This window comes from Carcharodon carcharias, chromosome 3 (genome assembly GCF_017639515.1).
Source record: "Carcharodon carcharias isolate sCarCar2 chromosome 3, sCarCar2.pri, whole genome shotgun sequence".
In the NCBI taxonomy this organism is placed as follows: Eukaryota; Metazoa; Chordata; class Chondrichthyes; order Lamniformes; family Lamnidae; genus Carcharodon; species Carcharodon carcharias.
Genome location: NC_054469.1, coordinates 92,488,008 through 92,512,162, shown reverse-complemented (window position 1 = coordinate 92,512,162; position 24,155 = coordinate 92,488,008). Strand labels below are relative to the sequence as shown.

The window sequence follows — 24,155 nt, the reverse complement described above, 5'->3', positions numbered from 1 at the left end:
TGGGTATTGAGATGGCCTACATGTAGAAAGAAGAAAAGAAAGAAGGGCCATGTAGGCGAGCACAACATTCATCCACCCTGCAAGAAACGGTTTAGAGTAGCAGCAACCACTGATTAATATAACAGCCGAATTGACCAAGTGCTGTTCAACATGAAGGAATGGAAGAAAAGAAGGAAAGCATACCTAAATGCCAGTCCAACCTCCAAGCCACAGGAAGAACCAGGAAAACAGAGCTTACCACTCCTCCGACAGAACAGCGATTGAGTTATGGTAGGGTTATAAGGCCTACAGACCACCTGGCCCTTTAAATTCAAGGAGTAAAAGCGAGGAGATGGGATAGTGAGAATGTTGTAATAATACTAATACAGCAATAGCAATAATGTACTACTTACAATAATGCCATAACTGCAATGTAAATGCATGAGACTGATAACAATATAAGACATGAAATGAACTGGTGTATCACCATATACATTGGTGGGAGGGGCAGTAAAAAGGTGTACTATAAGGGTCTGGCACATACAGAGTTAATGTGGCACTGAGTACAGTACCACCCAGACAGTGATGTAAGAAGGCACATGACCTAGACCCAGGGTTCAGTGTGGTGTTGAGCAGAGACATGTAAAGACCTAAACCTGGAGATATCTCCTTGCCTGTACCTTTGCTGTGTATGTGTAAGTAGTTCTATTGTTAATTAAGACTTATAGTTAATTCTTTAACAGACACCTTTCTGTAACCAACACCTTCCCTAAGCAACCACACAGTAAGACCTTTAATGCTGGACTGCATGCAACTATATTTTAAACGAGCAAGCAGCACATAGCTTGCCTGCTGCCTACATCACAACTAGCAGGGGAGGGTTAATCATAAATCACAATGCCCTGCCTCTTTTCGGGCCTTATCCTTTTTTTTTAACTCCCTTTATTCTGGCTGAATGTGCATAAGGCAACCAGTCCAGAATAGAGTTTCTCCTTTGGCCTATTTCACTGCACATCCCTAACAAAAAAGTTGTTCTTTTATATTTAATAAAAAGACAGGAAAGTGAAGCTCCATTATCTAAAAAGGTCAATATGGCAAAGCAGACTAGTGAGCCAGAAATAAGAAGAAAGTAGTTTTAATGAAACAATTGTTTATCTTTTGGAATAGAATATCCAACATGTCCCAATGCCAAAATTAAACTCCCACTGCAGGAAATGAAAATGATTAAAGTACCGTTTACAAGATTCAAGAAAATCTGAGCATTGGTAACTCACCAACTAGAACACAACAACATTATATGATGTAAGTAAAATGTTCCACTGCAATGCAGGTGGCCAGTTTAAATACAGTCTTCCCTTAGATTCCAATTTGATCCTAATAAAACTTGTCATGTTCAAAGTAAATGCTTTTCTTTAATTACAAGTCTAATGATCTAAGTTATGACTAGCTCTGTTTATACTGCACTCAGGTGTTGGAAAATCCCACACATCAACTTACATGTGGAAAATTGCAGCCCTAGCCCAAACTCACTTACTGTTTATGAAACACCCATCAGGCCTCCTTCCACCGCCAAATCTCCTCCACACTGCATTAGATACTTGTGGCCTGCAGCTGCAATTAACTTCCAGCAGATAATTTTGAACTATTATTCAGTGTTTTATTGAAGATTCATATGATTTTGATCAGAGTCAGATTAAGTTAAGTCTTGTGGACAATTTTGAATAAAAGCAAGGTGATACTGCAATAGGATGGGGAAGAAGCAGGAGGCAAGTGTCAAGGTCTGTCAGGGTTTATTGGGTCTTGTAACTAGGAGAAAGCCAACTCAAGTAGTGGAAAGTGAGGGGAGTGAGTAGCATGAAGACTGGTGATAAATGTTAGGAAGACAAGGCTTATCTCAGTTTGTATCTTTACTAGACCAACTGTAAAGATTGATGCAAGTATGGACCTGTCATTGCAGCTCCATTTCAGAGAAAAATATTCCTAATAATTAGAAACATACCTGACCCTACAATAGAATAGCATGCAAACTTGGACATAATCTAGAGCAACAGAGAAAGGGGACGCAGTGGCATAGTGGTAAGGTCGCTGGACTAATAAGCCAGAGGCCAATGCTCTGGGGACATGGGGTCAAATCCTACCATGGCAAATGGTGGAATATAAATTCAAATAATAAATCTTAAATTAAAAGCTAGACTCAGTGACCATGAAACCATTGTTAATTGTCCTAAAATCCCACCTGGTTCATGCCCTTTACAGAAGAACTCTGCTGGCCTGCATGTGACTCCAGACCCACAGCAATGTGCTTGACTCTGAACTATCCTCTGAAACAGCCAAGGAACCCACTCAGTTGTATCAAACTGCTACAAAGCCTAAAGGAAGCAATGAAACAGAACAGACCACCTGGCATTGACCTAGGCACCGGAAACAACTACAGCATAGTCAGCCATGTCAGCCCTGCAGAGTCCTCCTTACTAACATCTGGGGACTTATGCCAAAATTGGGAGAGTTGCCCCACTGGCTAGTCAAGCAACATAGTCATACCCATGGAATCATACTTTACAATGTCCCAGACACTACATCACCATCCCTGGGTATTTCCTGTCCCACCAAGAGGATAGACACACCAGAGGTGGTGGCACAGTCAGGAGGGAATTACAATGGGAGTCTTCAACATTGACTGTGGATCCTAGGAAATCTCATGGCATCAGGTCAAACATGGGCAAGGAAGCCTCCTACTCAGCACCGCCTACCACCTCAGCTAATGAAGCAGTACACCTCCACATCTTGTAGCCACAGTCTTTATATGGCTAATCCAGTTCAGTTTCCAGTCAATGGTAACCCTTAGGATGTTTATAGTGGGGGATTCAGCAATGGTAATGTCACTGAATGTCAAAACGCAATGGTTAGACTCTCTCTTGTTAGAGATGGTCATTGCCTGGCACTTGTGTTGCACAAATGTTGTTTGCCTCTTTTCATTCCAAGCCTGGATATCATCCAGGTCTTGCTGCATTTGGACGTGGACTGCTTCAGTATCTGAGGAGTCGCGAATGGGGCTGAATATTGTGTAACCATCAGCAAACATCCCCACTTCATGATGGAAGGAAGGTTATTGATGATAGAAGCAGCTGACAATGGCTGGGCCTCGGACAGTAGGGAACTCCTGCGGTGATGTCCTGGAGCTGAGATAATTGACCTCCAACAATCACAATTCTTTGTGTTAGATATGTCTCCAATCAGTGGAGAGTTTTTCCCCGATTCCAATTGACTTCAGTTTTGCTAGGGCTCCTTGATGCCACACTCTGAAAAGTGCAGCTTTGATGCCAAGGGCAGTCACTCTCACCTCACCTCTGAAGTTCAGCTCTTTTGTCCATGTTTCAATTAAGGCTGTAATGACATCAGGAGCTGAGTGGCCCTGGCAAAACCTAAACTCAGCATCAGTGAGCAAGCTATTGCTAAGCAAGTGCCACTTGATAGCACTGTTGATTACCTCTTCCATCACTTTACTGAGCGTGAGTTTAGAGTTATGCGATGGTTGTCTTACCCTGGCGGCATGGATGAAATCATTCATTCTCTTTCTGCTCTGGACGGTCAATCTCTTCTGTGCAACATTGGCACTGATCAACACTGCCATTGCCTCCCAAGCTGGAGTGGTGAGGTTGCTGGTCCTCCTGCAGCCAGAGCACGGGTCAAGGACACCACGATAGGCCTCAAAAGGCATTCCGGGAATGGGCCACTGAATTTTTCTTAACTTTCTGGGCCATGTCTTCCCTCAAGCAGTGCTGGGCTGCAAGCATTGAGAACTATGTGTGCGGCTGCAGTTTAGATATGGCACCTGGAGTGAGGAAATGGTGAGGTAAGAGCGCTGCTGGCGATTCAGAAGCCGCCCTCCAGTGATAAGGCATGTTTCCTGTGGCTGCATAATTAATGAGGTGGGAAGTGGCTGATAACAGTGCAAAAACCCGCCCTTGCAGCTGGTGGGGAAAACATCTTTTTTCATGCCTGCCACCATGCTTAGTCCAGTCAGGGAAAATTCCACCCATAGAATCATAGAGTGGTTACAGAACAGAAGAAGGCCATTTAGTCCATTGTGACCATGCCATTTCTCTCTACAAGGGGAACTCAGGTAGCCCTCACTCTCCTGGCCTTTCCCCTTAGCCCTGTAACTATCTTCTCTTTGGCTGCTTATCCAGTCCCCTTTTGAAAGCTCCAGTTGTATCTGCCTCCACCATACTCGCAGGTAGTGCATTTCAGATCCTAAACAGTTGCTGCATAATCAGCAGACACTGCTGCTGGTGCCTCTTGCTGAGTGGAGAGCTCACTGGTGGCTTTGAGAAGAGTATAGTAGCACTAGAGATGCAAGATAATGGAGCTGAAATCATACAGATGAGTTGGAGAGACGAATTTTATATTAATTAATACTAATTGAGAATTATCCTAGCATGCAGAATTGAGCTGAAGCTATAGTTTAATAGGAGTGGTTTGCTGTACTTTCCAGACAACTGTTCATTATACCAAAAAGTTAAAAGATGAAGAAAAGTCAACGAACAAATTCAAATGCTTATTGTTTACCAAGTAACTAATTAAAATATATTTTCCCATTATACAAAACTCATTTTAATATTAAAAAAATACAAATATGCAGCAGAACCACACAACAGATGGAAACAGCTTTCTAACAGCTGTTTATTACTTCAAAAAGACAGTAAAGAGTATGTTCATTAAGATTGTAAATGAGGAAAAGGATTTTTGAGTTTACTGTGTAAATGGTTGAGCTCCAACAATCAACCATTCCAGTCAACATTGAAAGCCAGAGCGACATCAATGTAAACCACACAACCGCTGTTTACTTCTTCAAAAGGCCTGAAATAAAGCACCACTAATTGGAGATGGGACAAGAAAGTTTTGTTTTTCTTTAATAGTGTAAACAACTATTCAATAAAGTTCCAATAGCAAAAAACAGGCAAAGCGAAGAACACTATCCAAATAGCAGCTAAGGCATGTTTCCCTTTCTCAAATTGCTTTTTCATTGAATGTGGCATAAAAGGTGGTTATGGGTTAGAACAGTTTGCGATCAGATTTTTATCTTTGAAGAAAACTAACCTTTACAAGACAGGGTTCACCTGACCTCACAAACTTGGTATTTCTGGTCAGATTTCTCTCTATTAAAACTGAAGTCTGAAAATAAAATCTGTGAAGCAACACATAAAAAAAAGTGTCTTACATACAATACCTCTATATTAGTTCCCACATGATCCAACAAGCTGCTTCTAAAAGAATTATGAGGGTTAAATTGGCTTGAATCTGAAATCTGTTCCTCCTTCCACAGATACAGCCTGACCTGCTGAATATTTCAAACATTTTCCATTTTTATTTTAAATGCCAAGTTTCTGCATTATTTTGCTTTTGTTCAAGTGGATGTTAGCTACCTAGATTTTAGGAAAGCATTTAAAATTGAAATCTAAAATTGAATCCAAACATGCTTTTCTGCTATGAGCAGAATTTAGCACAAAGGGCCATATTTACAGATTAAGGATAACAAAATAAAATAGGAAGTGAAGGAGGAACATTTGCACTGAAAGGGTGATAAGTATGTGCAACAGATTTGCATCACACATTATCACACATGTTAATAAAGATTGGACTGACTAACATGCATTTACAGTCCATTGATATGATTTTTGGAGACCAAAATGGTTTTCTGGCTCCATCAATCTTCATGATCTTAAATGATGTGGCATTTATAGATTTTGATATACACCTAGGCCCAATGGATGCTATGGGGAGAATTTTCTCCCTGTCAGGGGGGTTGGGTGGGAGCGGGTGTGCAGCTGATCGCTACCCACGATTGGCTGTGCGCCGCCATTTTATATGGGCATGCCAATTAGGGCCCAACTATCGTGATGTGCACCTGGAAACGCTGAGCACTCCCTGTGCAGGCAGGGTGCCTGCGCTGTTTCACGCAAGAGCGCAAAAGGGCGCAGTAATCTCCCTGAAGCACAAAGCTGCCTCAGTGAGATTAGTTTGATTTTTTAAAATTTAAATAAAGGGAAAAAAAAATTAAGACATGTCCCCTCATGCAACAGTGTCACATGAGCTGGGACATGCCCATGAATTTTATTTAAAATTTTCATTAAGGTTTTTCATGGGATGTGGGCATTACTGGCAAAGCCAGCATTTGTTGCCCTTGAGCTGAATGGCCATTTCAGAAAATAGTTAAGTGGACCTGGAGCCTTATGTAGGCCAGACCGGATAAGGATGGCAGATTTCTTTCTCAAAAGGGCATTAGTGAACCAGATGGGTCTTTACAACAGTTGATGATGGTTGTCATGATCACCAGAACTGAGACTGGCTTTACATTCCAGATTTATTAATTGAATTTAAATTCCGCCAGCTGCCATTTGAACCCATGACCACAGAGCATCAGCCTGGGCCTCTGGATTACTATTCCAGTAACATTTCCAGTACACCACCATCTCCCCCAGTATGGGTGGTGGAATACAATACCTTAGTGGGTTTCAAGACAGCACTAGAAGGGTTCTTATCAATAAATGGGATTCAGAGTTATTAGAAATGCTCCAATGTATTTCTGTGGATAGGAGCTACACGATGGACTGGAAGTCTTCTGCTGCTAGAAACTGTTACTATGTTACAATGTTATGTTACTAGTGTAAACAGAATACTCCATTGGGAACAAGGATTATGTCACACTTTTATGGAAGACTTGTATATCACCTATGATTTTGCACTTTCAATTTATTCCACTTTTCATTCATATCCATTGAGAATCCTCTAAATATATATTACATTTCCTGTAGCACAATAGAAGGCTTATGTATATAGGAAACAATGAGGTATGAATACTATTAGGAAAATAAACGAACAGATTAAAGCCACCTACAATAAGAACAAAGTAAACTATTCAACAGAGAACTAACGCAAGACAGTTACAATTTACAAAAGATCCTCTTTCCTGGGCAATGTATACAACGACTAACTACAGGTTTAATAAATGAAAAATAACGAGGAGCCTTGCACTGATCTAACTAATTCTAGCACATGTCTAACTAATTTAATACTACTAATCCTTTTACTATCTTCATTTGAATGCACAGCTAACTTACAGTGTTCCTGAATTGAAAACTGAGAAGTTTAACATATATATTTCACATTAATTTAGTAATCCACAGCACAGTGAGCTAGTGCATATTGACCAGGCTGTGATAACTGTTTTAATGAACAGTCAGAAGATGCACCCATTTATTAATATTGATAAGTATGTGATAGAATACTCTCCCCTTGACTGGATGAATGCAGATACAACAACAATCAAGAAGCTCAACACCATCCAAAGCAAAGAGTCTGCTTGGTCAGCACTCTATCCATTAGCCTAACCATCCACGACCAGCCACACCGGCATAATGTGGCTATAGAGTGTACTATCTATTGGATGCGCTGCAGCAACTCACCAAGGCTTCTTCAACAGCATCTCCAAAACTAGCAACCTTTAGGATACAAAAGGCCAAAGGCATTAAATGCATGGGAGTAGCATCACCACCAAATTTTCCTCAGTGACACATATTTTGCCATTCTTTCTTCATTCCTGGATCAAAATTTTAGAACTTGCTGCCTAACAGTATTTTAGGAATGCCTTCAATATACAGACAACAGTGGTTCGAGAAGAAGGCTCACCACCTTCTCAAGGGCAATTTGTGGTGGGCAATAAATGATGGCCTTGTCAACCATGCCCTTAATGTAAGAGAATTTAAAGGAAAAATTTGTAGAGATATTCATTTTCAACATTTGATAAATCACCACAATGGGGAAGGTTTTCACTAAATATTAGCAACACTGTGAACAGAGTGAAAAAATCCTTCAAAATCATAAAACATATACTTTAATAGCCAAAGGACAATTTCTTCTAAAATAGAAACTTAAGACTGGAGCAAAATAAAACATTCACATATGGAATAGAAAGATTGAAAAAAAAAGTTTATGAGCAAATTATTGAAGTAAAACTAACTCACTTAGCCACACTGTTCTCAAGCTAAAATGGAAAGTGTGCAGCAATGCAGGAGGCAGTGTTATTCCTCTCCATTTTTGAAGAGATCAAAGCCAATATGATTTTATCAGTTCAATAATTTTTGGAGTGGATTACATAAATTTGTCCCAACAAAACTGTAAGAGATCTGGCCAAAAATTACTGACTAGGTCAGCATGGTCTCTCATGTCCAAAGGAATCTGTGGATGCCATTTGAACCCAATAGGGTGAACTTCTGTGGTGGTTCCAAAAACCAGGCACCCAGTAGCTTTAAGAGAGTAGTTTACCCGCTGGAATGACAGAACTCCAGCTTCTATAGAAGATCAGTATGAATCACCAAAAAAAAGCAAGCATATAATTCTGCTGCTTTCAATTCAGATATGATTTTATAATAGCGGCCATAGCAAGATGATATTATTATATTGTATGTCCTTTAATTTAAATCCTTTAAAAAAATCTTGTTTCACCCATTTACTTTGTTGCTTGTTTCGTCCTTTAGATGTGAATCCAGAATAAACAGCTGAATCCTATCAGAAGGCAGGGAAACTCCACACACTGCAAAAGCAGAGAGTATACTTAAAGTATATGATGTTTTCAGTCCAGTGTGAGGTAGATGGATCTTTCTGAATGATAGATGTTGGTCTCTCAAAGCCAATACAATAGTCTCTTGCAGAATATTAAATAAGGACCCAATCCTCATTGATACAAACTGAAAATCTGCTTTTGCCCATTTTGGACATATATTTAGCTCTGTTCTTTAGTCGCTTTGTGCAACAGCCTCTGTTCAAGAGGGCACATAGACAACATGGTCACGAATGGTACCCTTAAATGTACAGCTACATGGTGTGCAACAGCAGCTCGGGGCATCCATTGACTATCCTTGTGGAGAAGTACCTAGGTTTCATTCACTGTATCCCCCCGTTGGCACAGTTGAAATCAAGATTTCACGGCGTGCAACACAGCACGTTCAAAACTGTTTCTGACCACTCTGTGGCACAATGTGGGTTATTTTAGCTCCCTTCACCCAGTGGAAATGGGGCAGTTGTAGTGTGAGCTTATTGTCCATAGGGGCTATAACCCCAGAATAGTTTGACGATTAGTACATGAGAAAGTATCACTAAAGAGGCAGTCACACACCTGTATTGTTTCCTACAGCAAGAACTGCAATCCACTCTGTCAAGTGGTCATACATCGCCTATGCCACTCAAAGTGACCAGGGCCCTTAACTTCCTTGTCTCCAGTTGCTTCCAAACTGCAATGATTGATATCAGCTACCTAATCAGTATGCTGTCCATATATACATAAAGCAGGCCATTAAAGTCCTCTTTGCCAAGCCAATGATGATATAACTTTTTTAATGAATGCCGGCAGTTAGAAAGAAAGTGTTATGTGCTTTTATATAATAACTGGCTCCCATGAGTGCAGAGTATTATAAACTGCATAAATGTAGTCATTAGGGACAAACAATCAGCCAAAAACATTTGTCAACAAAAAAGGCTACCATTAATTCAATGTGCCACTGGCCAGTGATCACCAACACAGAACCATGCTGACCTCTGTTTGCTTTCTTGGTAGTTGTCACAACGCTTTCATTCTGTGCCAGTCAGCTAATCCCCACTATTACACCCAACTCAGCACATTGGTGGATGATTGCTAAGACACAAGTGTTACCCCCTGCACTCAAGAATCAGGATACCTACACATAGCCCAAGCTTGAAGACACAAGATGAAACCAACCTGACCAGCAGAACTATCATTCAATGTGCTATTTGGCAACTCAAACAATGGTCCTGCTGCCTAGATAGTTCTGACAGCTTTATGCAATACAGCCCACACAAAGTCTCTCATATTTGGTTGTGTGCTGCATTCTGCACAGCCTTTTTATGGAAACATGGAGTGCATATGGAACCAGATCAGCGAGAGGATCTTCCCACATCTGAATATGGAGGTAGATGAAAGCAAATACAGTAACAATTCCATCATGTAAAAACAGAATGCTGCTAGTGCTGTTGTGAAGGCAATAAACAACAGGTGAATGTCTAACTTAAATAAGCGCGAGAGAGCGGCAGAGAGATCAGAACCAATGCAAGTGCGGGGAAGCTCCCAAAAGTGATGTTAGGACAAAAGTGAGAGCTGATTGGTGAGTATTGGGTAAATGTTTTTCTCCAGTTTTTTTTCCAGTTTTTCTCCACTTTAATATAGATTAAGGAAAGGTAAGGGTTCTGACTTTTATTTAAAGTACATAAATAATTTAACTTTTTTAATACTGTATTTAACTTAAAGTAAGGGGTTTTTTTTCAATTAGGTACATGACAGTGCAGCTCAGTCCCGTGTTATGTACCACCTGCAACATGTGGGAAGTCCTGGATGCTCCTTGCACCCTGACTGACCACGTGTGCAGGAAGTGCCACCAGCTGCAGCTCCTTGAGCCCCAGGTTTCGGAGCTTCAGCAGCAGCTGGAGGCACTGAGGTTCATCCGCAAGGCTGAGAGTTTTGTGTGTAGCATGTTTTTAGACGGGGTCATCCCACAGCTTACGGAAGTGCAGACAGAGAGGGAATGGGTGACCATCAGTCAGAAGGAAGGTGTCAGGCAGGTAGTCAGGAAATCCCCAGGGTGCATCTCGCTTGAGAACCATTTCTTTGTGTTGGAAAATGGTGAAAGTGACAGTTCCTCTGGGGAGTGCAGCCACGCTCATGGCACTGTGAGTGGCTCAGCTGCACGGGGTGGGGCGGGGGGGGAAGAAAAAAAAAAGGAAGAGTAATCGTGGTAGGAGACCTGATAGTAAGGGGAACAGACAGGTGTTTCTGCAGCCACAGATGTGACTCCAGGATGGTCATTCTGCTTTCTACCCTTAATGTCGCCTATTAGCACATTCCTTAGATAATATCACCACCTTCAACAACTCTTTGTCCTTTTGTCTATGACATATTTTGGCTATTCTCCACCTAACACTGGTTCTCTATCCAGCTCTACTTGTCTCACCGCACCCCCCCCCCCCCCCCCCCCCCCCCCACCCCCACCACCTTAAACCAGCTTATATTTCACCTCTTTTCTATTTTTCATTAGTTCTGTTGAAGAGTCATACGGACTCAAAACGTTAACTGTGTTCCTCTCTGCAGATGCTGTCAGACCTGCTGAGTTTTACCAGTTATTTTTATTTTTGTTTTGGATTTCCAGCATCCACAGTTTTTTGCTTTTACCCAGGATGGTATGTTGCCTCCCTGGTGCCAGGGTCAAGGATGTAACTGAACAGATGCAGGGCATTCTAAAGGGGGAGAGCAAACAGACAGAGATCATGGTACATATTGGTATCAATGACATAGGTAGAAAGAGGGATGAGGTCCTGCAAGCAGAATTTAGGGAGCTAGGAAACAGATTTAAAAACAGGACTTCAAAGTTAGTAATATCTGGATTACTACCCATACACTAGTGAGTATAGAATAACAGGTTAGTCCAGATGAATATATGGCTGGACAGATGGTGCAAGAGGGAGGGCTTTAGATTTCTGGGATATTGGGACCATTTCTGGGGGTGGTGGGACCTGTACAAGACAGACGGGTTGCACCTGGTGGACCAGCATCCTTGTGGGGATGTTTGCAAGTACTGTTGGGGAGGGTTTAAACTAACTTGGCAGGGGGATGGGATCCTGCGAGATGCACAGCCAAAATTAGAAGAGAGAGCAAGTGAGTCTGGAAGGCATAGAAATTATAGGCCAGTTAATGTACAAGGGAGTTTGGCAAGGTTGGATGGTATTTATTTTGATGCAAGAAGTCTGACGAATAAGGCAGATGAGTTGAGGGCACAAATTAACACATGGAAGTATGATGTAATTGCCATCACAGAGACATGGTTGAGAGAGGGGCAGGATCGGCAGCTCAATATTCCAGGATATAGGGTCTTCAGGCGATTCAGGAAAGGAGGTAAAAATGGAGGGGGCATTGCAATATTGATCAAGGAATCAATTACAGCAGCAACAAGGGATGAAGCGATATGGGTAGAACTTAAAAACAGAAAAGGAGCAATCACATTGCTGGGAGTATACTATAGACCCCCAAACAGTCAGGGAGAAATAGAAGAGGAGATATGTAGGAAAATTTCAGAGGTGCAAAAATAATAGGGGAGTAATAGTGGGGGATTTCAACTTCCCCAACATTAACTGGGTTAGTCATAGTGTGATATGACTATGATAGGTTTAGAGGGAACAGAATTCTTAAAATGCATCCAGCAGAGCTTTCTAAGCCTGTACGTAGAAGGTCCTACAAGAGATGGGGCGGTCCTGCTCTTAATTTTAAGGAATGAAGCCAGGCAAGTGGTAAAGGTATCAGTGGGGGACCATTTTGCAGATAGTGATCATAACTCTGTTAGATTCAAGGTTGTTATGGAAAAGGACAATGATGGGCCAGAAATCAGAGTTCTAAATTGGGGGAAGACTGATTTTAATAGGATCAGATATGATTTGGCCAGGGTGGACTGGGAGCAGCTACTTTTAGGTAAATCTGCATCAGAACAGTGGGAGTTGTTCAAGAAGGAAATAGGGAGAGTACAGGGCCAACATATTCTAGTAAAGACAAAGGGCGGGACCAACAAATCCATGGAACTCTGGATGTTGAGGGCTTTACAGGATTGGATAAAGAGAAAAAGGGAGGTGTATGGCTGATAGCAAGGGCTCAAAACAGTGAAAGCCCTAGAGGAATATAGAATGTGTAGGGGGGAACTTAAAAAGGAAATTAGGGGAGCAAAAAGGGGGCATGACAAAACATTGGCAGGTAAAATAAAGGAAAATCCAGTTATTTTACAAGTACATTAAAAGTAAGAGGATAACTAGGGAAAGAAAAGGGCCCATTAAGGACCGAAGTGGTAATTTGTGTGCGGAGCTGGAAGCTGTAGGTAGGGTTCTAAATTAATATTTTGTGTCAGTGTTCACAAGTGAGAGGGACAATGTGGGTATGGAAATCAGGCAGAAGGACTGTGACATAAGTAAAGAAACTCGCATAGAAAGGGAGGATATTCTAAGTGGTCTGGCAGGCTTAAAAGTAGATAAGTCTCCAGGCCCGGATGAAATGTATCCCAGGCTGTTGAATGAGGCAAGGGAGAAGATAGCAGGGGCACTGGCAATAATTTTCCATACCTCTCTGGCCACATGAGAGGTGCCAGAGGACTGGAGGACAGCCAGTTTGGTACCATTATTCAAGAAGGGAGGAAGGGGTAAACCAGGCAACTACAGGCCAGTCAGTCTAACCTCAGTGGTTGGGAAACGATTGGAAGCAATTCTGAGGGACAGAATTAATCTACGCTTGGAGATGCAGGGATTAATCAAGGAGATTCAGCGTAGTTTTGTTAAGGGGAGGTCGTATCTGACCAATTTGATTGAATTTTTCAAAGAGGTGACTAGGTGAGTAGATGAGGGCAATGCATTTCACGTAGTCTACTTGGACTTCAGCAAGGCTTTTGATAAGGTTCTGCATGGGAGACTGATAATGAAGGTAGGAGTCCATGAGATCCAAGGCAATTTGGCAAATTGGATCCAGAATTGGCTGAGGGGCAGGAAGCAGAGGGTGATGGTGGAGGGGTGTTTTTGTGACTGGATGCCTGTGTCCAGTGGGGTTCCACAGGGATCGGTGTTGGGTCCCTTGCTGTTTGTGGTATATACGATTTAGACTTGAATGTAGGAGGGTTGATCAGTAAGTTCGCGGATGACACGAAAATTGGTGGGGTGGTAAATAGTGAGGAGATTACAGGAGAATATAGACAGGCTGGTTAGATAGGCTGATAGTGGCAAATGGAATTTAATCCAGATAAGTGTGAGGTGATGCACTTGACAGGCCAAAGAAGGCACAGGAATACACGATGAATGGTAGGACCCTGGGAAGTACCGAGGATCAGAGGGATCTTGATGTGCATGTCCACCAGTCCTTTAAAGTAGCAGGACAGGTATATAAGTTGCTTAAGAAGGCATATGGGATACTTGCCTTTATTAGCTGAGGCATAGAATAAAAGAGCAGGGAGGTAATGCTGGAACTGTATAAAACGCTGATTAGGCCACAGCTAGAGTATTGCGTGCAGTTCTGGAATCCACATTATAGGGAGGATGTGATTGCACTAGAGATTGTGCAGAGGAGTTTTACCAAGATGTTGCCTGGTCTGGAGAGGTTTAGTTATGAGGAGAGATTGGATAGACTGGAGTTATTTTCCCTGGAGCAGAGGAGATTGAGTGGGGGACATGATTGAGCTGTATAAAATTATGAGGGGCATAATTAGGGTAGACAGGAAGAAACTTTTCCCCTTGGTGGAGGGATCTCTAACCAGGAGGCATAGATTTAAGGTAAGGGGCAGGAGGGGGGTGAGGAAGAATTTTTTCACCCAGATGGCTGTGAGAATCTGGAACTCATTGCCTGAAAGGGTGGTAGAGGCAGAAACCCTCATAACATTTAAGAAGTATTTGGATGTGCACTTGCGATGCCATGGCATACAAGGCCTAGTGCTGGAAAATGAGATTAGAATAGTTAGGTACATTTTTGACCGGTGCAGATGGGCTTTTTTCTGTGCTCTATGACTCTATGAGAGTTGGTATAATGTCCCCTTGTGATTGGTGGAGAGGTTTTTTTAATTTGCTTATGGGTTCTGACTATTGCTGGCAAGGCAAATGTTCATTGCCCATCCCCAACTGCCTTTGAGCTTGTGCTGGTGAATCACTTTCTCGAAACTCTGCAGTCCATTTGATGTAGGTACACCCACAATGCTATTTTTCTGTAGCAGTTTGATACAACTGAGTGGCTTGTTAGGCCATTTCGGGGAATAGTTAAGGGTGGAAATTTCTTTTATTCATTTACAGGATGTGAGCTTCACTGGCTGGGCTAGCATTTATTGCCCATCCCTAGTTGCCCTTGAGGTGGTGGTGGGGAGCTGCCTTCTTGAACCGCTGCAGTCCCTGTGGTGTAGGCACACCCATAATACTGTTAGGAAGGGAGCTGCAGGATTTTCACTCAGCGATAATCGGGGAGTGGTGGGGTGGTGGTTGGTGGTGGACATAAAATGCAGCAATCCATCATTCAAAAGTTCATTGACTTTGGCAGGACTGGAAAATACTGCTGGCGAGAGGGACTGTAAAATTCCTCCTGAACTGTCAAACACATTGTTGTCGGTCTAGAATCACATGTAGGTAGATGGCCTTCCCTAAAGGACATTAATGAACCAGATGGGCTATTTCGTGATCATTATCACTGAGACTAGCTTTTTATTCCAGATTTATTAATTGAATTTAAATTCCCACAGCTGCCATGGTGGGAGCACGTGCCATGCTCTGGAGCATTAATCTGGGCATGATGAGTAGGAGAGGGAACTGTTCAGGGTGTTTGCGGAAGGGAAATCCTTGCAGAAAATTGGAAATCAAAGATCCTTGGCACAACCTGGTTGTTCTGGTTAGGCTGTTGAAGTGCTTTCTGCACTGAATCTAGATCCTGGGGTAATGTCATTTTTCCACAATGTCTGCCCTCTTCTCCAGGCCTGCTGCAGCATTTGTTTGGACAACATACTGCATCTGAGAGGAAAAGTATCTCCTTCTGTGCCCTCACCTGCTCCACAAGCATCAGTGCTGCTGGGTCAGTGGACAAAGGTGCTCTTGTCCGAGTCATTTCAAACTTTTCAATCCTCTGCAGTAGAGGTAAAAATTCTTCAGCTGAGTTGAACAAACCTTCTCTTTAAGAGTTGCATTCACATTTTAAATGACTGATGGACCCACAGAATCCCACTTTCCGATTGGGAAGGCCGTCTGTCATTGATGTAATAATGTGGGCAGTCTCCCAAATTAAATCTCACCATAAAACTTCAGACGAACCCTATCAGGCAGGTGTAATGCATGGCTGGCCCACTAGCTGCCTGAAAATCAACTGGAGGTAAAATCACCTCTAATATGGCCATGTTAGAACATAGGAGTAGGTTATTCAATACCTCAAGTCTGTTCCACAATTCAATGAGATCATGGCTCATCTATGACCTAACCCTGCATATCCACATTTGCCCCATGTACCATAATATCTTTGGTTAACAAAAATCTATCAATCTCCTACTTTAAATTAACAATTGATCTAACTTAATGCTTCTTGCTGAACCGAGTTCCAAATATCTACCATCCTTTATCTGTAGAAGTGTTTACTAATTTCACCCTCAAAAGGTCTGGCCCTAATTGTTAGATTGTGTCCACTAATTAGTCCTGGACTTTCCAGTGGAATTAGGTTCTCTCTATCCACCCTTATTGGCTCCCCTCAATGGATGGATTTTAATGGTCATGGCTAGGGGAGTTGGGTTGGGAGGGTACTCATCCGCCAGCTGGAAAAACGGAAGCAGAAGCCACTGCTAGTAATACAGTTCAGGCTAGGCAGAGGATCGGTGATGAAGCTCCAAGTATAAGGGTGGTTTTATCAGGGCTAGACGGAAAGCCCTGGTGAAGGAAGGGAGGGGCAGTTAGTATTTAGGGCAGGTGGAGATCTTCACCCATGGACAACTCATGCCACTGGCAGGTTTCTCCATTGGGCATGGGCTGCAAATAAAAGCGCACCCCCTCACCAGGCCACAGGCATACCCACCACAGTTTACCTGGCAGGTTGCACGTGTGTCAGGGCCCCCGCCGAATGCTGGTTAAATTTCAGTGGTGGAGGGATGAGGCCCATAAGTGACCCTTAAGTAGCCACTTAAAGGCCTCAATTTAAATCCTGGCGAGAAGGCTGTCCTCAGGCCTTCCTGGCCCTAACTAAAGCCAGGAAGACAGCAGGTCCAACTTGCACTTTCCGGCCTGATCACACGCACCCCCCACCTGCTACTGAACCCACCACCTAATAGAGGGGACATTAAGTTCTGCCCAAGAACTTTAAAACTTTGATCAAATTACCCGATAACCTATGAATTCCAGGGAATGCAAACTTATTTTTTCTCCTCACAATTTAACTCTTTGAGTTCAGGTATCATTTGGACAAATCTACATTCTCTCCAAGGCGAGGATATCCTTTCTGAAGTGTGATACCCAGACCTGTTCACAGTACACTGAGTGTGGTCTAAATAGGGCATTGTAAAGCTGAAACATGGCTCCTACCTATTTCTATTCTAGTCCTCTAGATATAAGGGCCAGCATTTCATTAACCTTTTGATTGTTCTTTGTGCCTGTTCATGGCTTGCTGTCCCAGACTCTGCTGCATGAGAAACACATTATTATTGTCAGGCTGGTTATTGCGTGGGTGAAATTACTACTTGTAGGTTTAGCAAGTTCTTTTGCAGCTGTTTAAGAAAAGGGCCACCGGTTTGTGGAATGTCCACTTGGTGATCATTAAGGAGTTTGATATTTTTTATTTCCACTTCAAAGAAGAAAATTTGGATTTTGTCCAGGAAAAAAAACAGCAGTAAATCTGCTACCATAGGCAAGGGGGAAATCTCAATCTATTTGAGTTTATAAAAAATAAACTATTAACCTGTATTTTCATTGCTATCCATAATTTTCACAGTCGCCATCTCTGATGGAGAATATTGAAGGATCCAAACAGTATTTTGTTGGCTTTACAATTAACTTCATCCAATCCGATTTTTCCCCTTTAGAAGCTAAGGAGGAACAATTAATGCAGGTATTTAGGACAGGACTTACCTAACTAGAACAATTACAATGTGTGATTTAGTAGGATTTTCAGGCTTTGCAGGGGTGGGAATGGAGGTGAATGGGGCCTGAAAATACCGACACCGGCCAGAGTACCAGTTTCCCAGTGTGGGCCATTTTAGGGTGGCGGAGTGACATGTTTCCACGTGGTGGGTAGCCAGTTAGGTTCTCTAAATTTGGAAACTCCGATTAAAGGAGGCAAGCTGGAAAATTCCGGACCAGAATTTTCCAGCTCAGCTCTAGTTTTATGCAAGAATGGGGGACAGTTTATAGATGCCTGGGGGAGGTCTTCTGGTGAAAGTCCAAAGTAGGGCCCTTCCTGCCTGCATGGGAATGAGACCAGTCACATGCTTCTTTCTAGAGGGGACCCTGGCAACCCCTACCTGAAAAGATTGACAACATTTGCATTCAACAGTGTTCATTTGCACTCATTTGATATCAGTTGTGCTCAAAAGCAATCATTTAGCTATCATTCAACATCTATTGCATTCAAAAGCAATCATTTGGCCATTATTTGACATCAGTTGCACTCAAGACCAATTAATTAGCTATCATTTAACATTACGAGTACCGTAACTGACATCAATGGCATCAATTGCCCCAACCAGAGCACTCAATAATCACGATCAGTAACATCACTTACGCATTCAGACACCAAAAACAAACATTGAGTTTATTTTCCATATTTCTGAATTTCAATAGCTTCAAACATCATAAAACTGAGCTAACTTTAGAACAAGCGGATTCTGTTTTGATTAGGTACACTTAAGATTTTCTTCATAGCCTGTAACTCATGCAGCACTACCCTGCCTCTCCCTCTCCGCAGCCACCCACTTCCCCTCCCCTGCTTTGGAGCAGTTCTCTCCCCATCAACACCACCCCCCCCCCACCCCTGGCTCCAGAGCCATTTTCTCCTCTGCCACCCCTGCCCTCCTGAGCAATTTTCAGTTTCCGCAGTACCCCGAGCAATTTTCTTCCACCTTGTCCCAAACTTTCAAAAGTCAAACTTTTCAGGTAGGGTGAGCCAACATAAGGCAGTATTAGGTCATATGACCAAAAGCTTGGTCAAAGAGGTTTAATGGGCTTTGAAGATTCAGGGGAAATTACAGACCACTTTCCCCACAGTGCGGGCTTCTGACCCCTACTTAACTCTGACATCAGGATCCTGAAGCCTAGGGGAAAAATCCTGGCCTGGGTGCCTGAAATGGAGTGCAGGATTTCCTGGTCCTGCCAGTGGCAGGGCCCATCGCTGGTGAGACCGGAAAATCCCGGCTGGAAGGTCTTTCAGTCCTTTGCATTTACCTTGATTGGTGTAAAAATCCAAACCAGAAACATGCCCCACTTCACCCCCAAGAATGCAGCAGCTTTCTGCCTCTCTTTCCAACTCCACCTCCCCATGTCTCTCTCTCCCCTTACCTCTGTCTCCCCATTTTCCCCACTCTCCAGAGTCCTGTGACTCCTGAGGCCCTGTATTTGTGCCCAGCTGAGCAGGGTGGTGTCTGTCCTCCCTCCTCTGAGGTGAAGTGACCACAGCTCCCTCTTCCTGTGATACCTCCTCCTTCACACAAGTGCCCTGCTCCTCACCCAGTGCCACCCTACCTACACGTATGTGCGGACTCATGGAGGCGAGAGCATCTGCGCTGAAAGCCAAGAAAGTGCAGCCCCCCGATTCAGTGACACATCCCTTCTGGATGCAATGGAAACCCACCGTGAAGTCCTCTACTTCCGCTCTGGCTGCAGATGGCCCATCAGTCTCACCACTCCAGCTTGGGAGGCGGTGGCAGAGGTGGCCAGTGACAATGCTGCACTTAAGAGGTCAGCCATCCAGTGCAGTCAACCATCTCATCAATCTCAACTTACCCACTCACAGCCTGTCACACAATCAATGGCATCTCACTCACTGCCAGCTCAAGGGACATCACCATTCACTCTCTCACACACACATCCTCACATGTCCATCTGGACTCATCTCCTCTGGAGACTGCCTCCTCATCCCGTCAGCACTCACAACACACACATGTCTGGCATCCTTCTCATTTGGTCTAGCTTGCACCTTGCTCACTCTAATGATTATGGGCAGGATTTTGCCCCCGTCGGGGGCGAAGTTGAATGGCGAGCGCAAGCAGGCACACCTCCAATCGGCAACCCCAATTGGGGGCGCAGCACCATTTTACATGGGCAGGCCAATTAAGGCCCGCCCAGCGTGACATCCACACAGAAGTGCTATGTGCTCCCTGTGAGGGCGGGGGGGTGGAGGGCGTGGAGTCCCTCATTTGAGAGTGCTTTCGCATATGAAAGAGTGCACTCATCTCCCTGAGGCCAAGTGCCGTCTCAGGCAGATCAGCTCTACTCTCAAAAATATTAAAAATAGAGAAAAAAAAATTCCCTGACGTGTCCTCCCATGTGACACTGTCACATGAGTTGGGACATGTCCATAATTTTTACAAAAACTTGAATAAAATTTTTAAAAACCTACATGAACCCTCATCCCACCCGTGGATGAGGTTTCATGCTTTTTCTAACTCCCACCTGGGCTCCTGGCCTGCCTGCCAACTATTAATTAGCTAAATGACTCTGTCAATGGCCTCAATTGGCCATTGACAGGTCGGCGGGTGCACAGCTAATTTTGCTGTGCCCTCGCCTACCGGAAAATTTAAATGGGGCAGGGTGACATCGGGAGTTCCGCCCGACAGCACTGTGTGTCATTTTATGGGTTGGCGAGTGGGCCCCGCCCCCCCCCCGCTCGCCAATAGGAAAATCCTGCCCTTTAAGTTAAACCATTTCTTACTGGTATGGGGATCATGTGATGTATAGACCAATCAGCCCTGAATGTGAGGAACCTTAGTGACGGAGCTTTTTAGCCTTGGTCTTGGAACAAGCATGTAATCTCCTCTTAAGGCTGTTAATAAAGTTCACCGTTTCTTACAAGAAAGCCGTCCTGTACTCTCCAGGTGTGTTGCAACTGGCGACAAGGATAAATAGCGCCGACGCAGCACCTCATCTCGCGACTGAGTATTCCAATATTTTAAGAGAAGATAAGTATACTCACCAGCAATGCCTCACTTTGGCAGAATTTACCCGTACAATTTATCCGTCAAGCACTGCAGTCAATACATTGAGTGATTAAGGCTCTACTTTGTAGCTAACAAAATAACAGCAGAGGGGAAGCAGAAGACAATTCTAAGTGTCTATGGGAGTTAAGCCTATAATGTAATCCATAGCTTGATGGCTCCAAATGTGTCAAATTCCAGATCCTTCACTGAGCTAGTAGGACCCCGTGAAAGGACATTTTAAGCCTAAACCCTCTGTGATCATGCAAAGATTCAAGTACAACTCTCGAGTGAGGGCCCCCAGTGAGTCAGTCACAATGTATATCATGAAGTTACAACAGTTATCGGAGCACTGTGACTTCAGTGATACTTTAAACAAAGTTGCGAGATCATTTGGTTTGCGGCAGAAACAACGATGTCATTCAGCGCTGTTTGCTTGCAATCTTCATGGAGATAGCGCTAGCAATGGAGAGTGCTGAGAGGGATTTACAGGCTTTGCCATGGCGCCATTTTGCAGTTAAGGTGGGAACCCTCCGCTGGGCGTGACGCGAGGACCAGGGAGGCTACCGCAAAGCGGAACATGGCCCCTATCGCTAGAAAAACAAAAAGAAATACTGGAAGCAGCTCACCAGTAACCCAGAAGTTAAAGTGTTTCCATTATGGGGGAAATCATGCATCTGAAATCTGTAGATTTAAAGAGGCAGAATGCGCTACTGCCACAAAAGAGGACATGTTGTTAAACAGTGCAGGACTAGATCAAGGCAGCCATTCAGACATCAAGTTAAGTTAAATGAAGTGCACAATATAGAATAACCAGAAGGTACTGAGGCCGCCGTTTATTCCCTGCACAATCTGAAGGCTAGGAAAACTGAACCAATCACTGTTATGCCTCAAGTAAATGGAAAGCCTCTTCATGGAGGTTGACACAGGAGCATTGACCACAGTGGTGGAAGAACACATCTTTAAATACCTCAGAGAAGGTACCCAGCCATTGAGTTTGGAGAAAACTGCTGCTCAGTTAAAAACATATACAGGAGAAGCAATAAAGGTGAAAGGCATCACCTCTGTACCTGTATCATACAGGCAACAGACAGCTCAATAATTGTTGTAACAAGAGAAGGAACTAGCCTTCTAGGCCATGATTGATTGAAGGAAATCAAATTATATTGGTCAGAAATTTTTCAGATCAGGACAGGAGAAATTCCAGAGTTGCTGACAAAGCATGACCAAGTATTCTGAGATGAGTTGGGGAAAATCAAAGATCTGCAACTAAAATATACATGGACCCTGAAACAACACCCCAGTTTTTTAAGGCAAGACCTGTGCCTTACGCTCTGAGAGAAAAGGTTGATGCAGAATTATGTCGTTTGGAGAAATTAAGAATAATCCAGCCAGTCCAATTTTCCGAATGCGCAGTACCCATTGTCCCTGCACTAAAGCCGGGCCAAACCATTTGCATCTGTGGGGATTATAAATTAATGGTAAACAAGGCTGCAAAATAAGACAAATACCCAATCCTAAGGGTTGAAGGTCTGTATGCTAAACTCACAGAAGGAAGATCCTATATTAAACTGGATATAAACCATACATATCAGCAGCTCGAGTTGGACAGCACATCAAGAAGTCATGTCACATTAAACATGCAGAAGGGCCTGTGCCAATATACATGCTGACCCTTTGGTGTGCCCTCTGCCTGTGTGATTTTTCCAGAGAACCATGGAAAGCCTACTACAAGGACTCCTCCGAGTTATAGTGTATTTCGACAACATCCTAATCACAGGATCCACTGAGCAGAACATGTGGCAAACCTGGAAGAGATTCTGAAAAGATTTTTAGAGGCTGGTGTTCGTTTAAAAAAAGAAAAGTGCACCTTCCAAGCAAAGGAAGTTGCATATCTGGGTGATTTTGTGGATGCCCAAGGGTAGCATCCATTAGGGGAGAAAGTCAGGGCAATCAAGGAAGCACCCTCTCCAGCAATGTAATGAGCTGAAGTCATTTTTGGGCATGGTAAATTATTATGGTCGTTTCTTGCCTAATCTATCTACAGTGTTAGCCCCTTTGCATTTATTATTGAAGAAGAACCACAGATGGTCCTGGAAAGCACAGCAAGAGGAAGCCTTCACCAGAGTTAAGAAGCTTTTACACTTGTCATGTCTGCAAGTGCACTATGATCCATCTAAGGAATTGACACTCACTGTGATGTATCTCCCTATGGAGTGGGAGCAATATTGTCACGCAGGATGGAGGATGGATCTGAAAGACCAATAGGATAGTATCTTGAACCCTTTCTGCAGCTAGGAAAGGTTACTCGCAAATTGAAATACAGGGCTTAACTATTGTATTTAGAGTAAATAAGTTCCATCAATATTTGCATGGTCGACACCACCATATTGTGAGATCATAATCCACTGTTAGGGTTGTTTAGTGAAGTTAAGACAATCCCAATGATAACTTTTGCTAGAATTCAAAGATGGGCTTTAATATTGGCATACAAGTATACTTTCATGCACCGTCCAGGAGTGCATATAGCAAATGCAGACACCCTCAGTCGTCTTCCTTTGCCAGATAGTGTTACACACATACAGTACCTCAAGATGTGGTACTTGCATTAAATTTCCTGGATTCCTCACCAGTCTGCACGAGGCAGATAAAGAATTGGACAAATTGGGATCCAATTTTAGCAAGAATCCATAAACAAGTATTGCAAGGATGGTCAAATGCACAAATCCCTGAAGAATTAGAACTATTCTTTGTACATTGTTCTGAACTGAGCTGTCAAGATGGTATATTATTATGACATGCAAGAGTCGCTATCCCTGTGCAAGGAAGAAAACCATTATTGGAAGAACTTCATAGTTATCATCCTGGTATTTCAAAAATGAAGATGCTCACACAAAGTTATATCTGGTGGCCAGCTATAGAAAAAATGGTGAAATAGCAGAAGTTGCCCATTTCAGTTCCACTGCATCAGTGGGCATGGCCTGGTTGACCCTGTGTTAGACTACATATAGACTATGTAGGTCCATCTCTAGGTACCATATTTCTCGTGTTTATCGATGCATATCCCAAATGGATGGATGTGTTTGAAATGAGATTACCTACTGCGTCTACAACCATTGAAAAACTGTGCCAGAGTTTCAGTGTCCATGGTTTACCTAAAGCTATTGTGTCAGACTATGGTACTGCTTTCACTAGCACTGAATTACAAAGATTCATGAACGTAAATGGGATTAAACATGCCGGAACAGCACCGTACCAACCCTCTCGCCTAATGGCTTGGCAGAAAGAGCAGTACAAACCTTTAAAATATGCATGAAGAAACTATCAGAGGGAACATTAGAAACACAAACTTCAAGATTCCTGTTCAGCTATTGCACAACTCCTCATGCGACCATTAGTTTATCACCTGCAGAATTGTTAATGAAGTGCTGACTTCATACAAGATTGAGT

At 43.1% G+C, this 24,155-nt stretch overlaps 1 long non-coding RNA gene across 1 annotated transcript in view; it reads left to right on the top strand.

Annotated features, from left to right (window-relative positions):
- The first annotated feature begins 592 nt into the window (after window positions 1-592).
- The window catches only part of LOC121276382, a 35,893-nt gene continuing 12,330 nt past the window's right edge, over window positions 593-24,155 (top strand). The window contains exon 1 of the long non-coding RNA XR_005942648.1: window positions 593-674. This is a non-coding gene — a long non-coding RNA (uncharacterized LOC121276382). The remainder of the gene's footprint in view (window positions 675-24,155) is intronic.